Below are 2,262 nucleotides of genomic sequence, written 5' to 3' on the forward strand. Positions count from 1 at the left end.
CACCATCATCATCATCATCCCAGAGCCCCAAGCAGGAGGAGAAAAGCCAGGTGTGACGGGCCAGCGGCCGCGGAGGCGCGTTTCCCTGCTCCCCTGGCCGGGTGCGCTGCCCCCTCGGAGGGGAAGAGGAGAACGGGGCGGTTGGGGTGCCCTCGAGTCGGTTGGCAGCTCCTCTGTCACCGCGCTGACCCTTTGCTCGTGCTAACTGTAGGGCCATGGTGTCAGCTGGCGAGGCACGGCGCCGTACCTGCTGGGGCCACGCGGGTGTCCGGCTGGCCACCGTAGGAGGTGCGCGCGTTGCTGGAGAAAAAAGCACGCTCTTAGCAAGTAATTGTTTGTAGCATTCATTGCTCTGACCACCAGTAGTTAGGAACCCCAGTAATTCTCTCCCCTGGTATATAATTGCATCTTCCTTAAGACATCAGAAGAACAGTGTGTTTTTTTCCCCTGAGTTGACTTTAAAAAATTAACTTTCTCAGCAACACGGATACCCCTATGTAAGACAAAGAGTACAGACTCTACAGTTACTATAGGAGCATGTGGTAGTTGCAGGCTGTGTGGGAGGCCGGAAAAATTTATGCGAATAAAGATAAACTTCAGTATGAATGGCCACAGCTTGCAAATTCACTGTGATTTGGAGATTTCACCTGGTTTGGGACTCAGTAGATGTAATCCACAAGTTACGGCCTGTTTTGTGGGAAAAGGTGGTGGGTGTGATTAGGGGGAGTAGGGAAGATTTTGTGTACCGCAAGGTTTTGCTTTCAGTGTAGGCATCGAGTGTCACTGGTTTGGTGTAACCCCCGATGTGCACAGGCAGCTCTCCCCTCTCCACTGCCTGAGCTGTGACAGCGAGCTCCGCTGGTACAAAGGGCTGCCTGCCTATATTAGGAGTTGCGCTGCTTCTCTTACACTGGTGGCTGTAGTCTCTCAAATCACCGGCACAGAAAATGCTGAACACAGAACGTTGATTTTCTTGCCAGCTGAATGATGGTAGGGAGATTCTGTTATATTGGCTATATTTATTTCTAAGCAATTGGTTTTTTAGGACCGTAGGAAGAACCTTTGCGTTCCTGAAGGGCTTTTCTAGCTCATCTGATGCTGCGCTGCCCAGGGACTGTCAGCGCAGAGGAGTGGCTAAATTGTTGGACTCTTGTTAGCCTGATCTGGAAAGGGAGGACCCTTTTTCAGGGCATCTGCAAGTGTTTAGTGTGTCACACCAAGTCCTGACGTGGGTACCTATTGAAAGTGACTTCTCTGGGCTGACGTGCAATAAGGACGGGGAGCGAACACCACGCAGTGGATAGTGTAACGGGTCCCAGTGCAGGCTTCATGGCCTTGGTGCCTCCTGTGGTTGATGCTCTAGATTTATGCAACTTGTTCTGCTACCTCTGTTTAGATTTCTCCATTCTGAAGAACAGCAGCTCAGTTCTTGTTTTGCTATGGACCTTACGTGAGCACCAGACGGGCAATGGCTCACAGCTTTCATCTCGTCCGAGACTGGATCTTCAGTTTGTCACGTTAACCAGACTTGTAACTTCTTCCACAGCAGCCGGTCTGTCGGTGCAGAGCTTTGCACTGTTGTCTGCTGAGGCCCTGGAAGTCTCGATCCCCTTCAGTTTCGTGGAAGTTCCCCAGTTGATTTTTAGCAGTGGCATTGATTTTTTCTTTATCCCCTCCCCCCCCCAGCTGGAAGAAGCAACCAGAAATTGTGTAAAGAAAAATTAAATGTGTTTAACTAAATAGATTACAAAATACCAAAAGTTTAATGTTTGTAAAAACAGTAGTGCTTTATAGCAGCACAATGAAAAGCAAAAGTAAAAGTTGTGCAATTGTTCAGTGTGGATTCAACCACCTGTCTATTATTAGAGCGGTTTTTAATTGGTAGCACGGAGTCTCTTCTAACTGTTTAAAGGAAAAAAGTCCTTAACTGAAATAATGGTTTGAGCAGCTGTTAAATGTAGATGAGGCTATCCTGGTTCCGGCTGGGATAGAGTTAATCTCCTTCCTAGTAGCTGGTACAGTGCTGTGTTCTGGGTTTAGGATGAGAATAATGTTGATAACACACCAATGGTTTAGTTGTTGCTGAGCAGTGCTTACACTAGTCAAGGACTTCTCAGCTTCCCATGCTCTACCGACTGAGAAGGCTGGAGGGGCACAAGAAGCTGGGAGGGGGCACAGCCAGGACAGCTGACCCAGACTGGCCAAAGGGACATTCCATATCATGTGACGTCATGCTCAGTACATAAACTGGGGAAAGCTGGC

At 48.8% G+C, this 2,262-nt stretch overlaps 1 long non-coding RNA gene across 1 annotated transcript in view; it reads left to right on the forward strand.

Annotated features, from left to right (window-relative positions):
- Nucleotides 1-5: 5 nt before the first annotated feature.
- The window catches only part of LOC103924803, a 4,428-nt gene continuing 2,171 nt past the window's right edge, over nt 6-2,262 (forward strand). The window contains exon 1 of the long non-coding RNA XR_664001.1: nt 6-50. This is a non-coding gene — a long non-coding RNA (uncharacterized LOC103924803). The remainder of the gene's footprint in view (nt 51-2,262) is intronic.

This window comes from Pygoscelis adeliae, unplaced genomic scaffold, assembly GCF_000699105.1.
Source record: "Pygoscelis adeliae isolate BGI_AS28 unplaced genomic scaffold, ASM69910v1 Scaffold69, whole genome shotgun sequence".
Taxonomy (NCBI): domain Eukaryota; kingdom Metazoa; phylum Chordata; class Aves; order Sphenisciformes; family Spheniscidae; genus Pygoscelis; species Pygoscelis adeliae.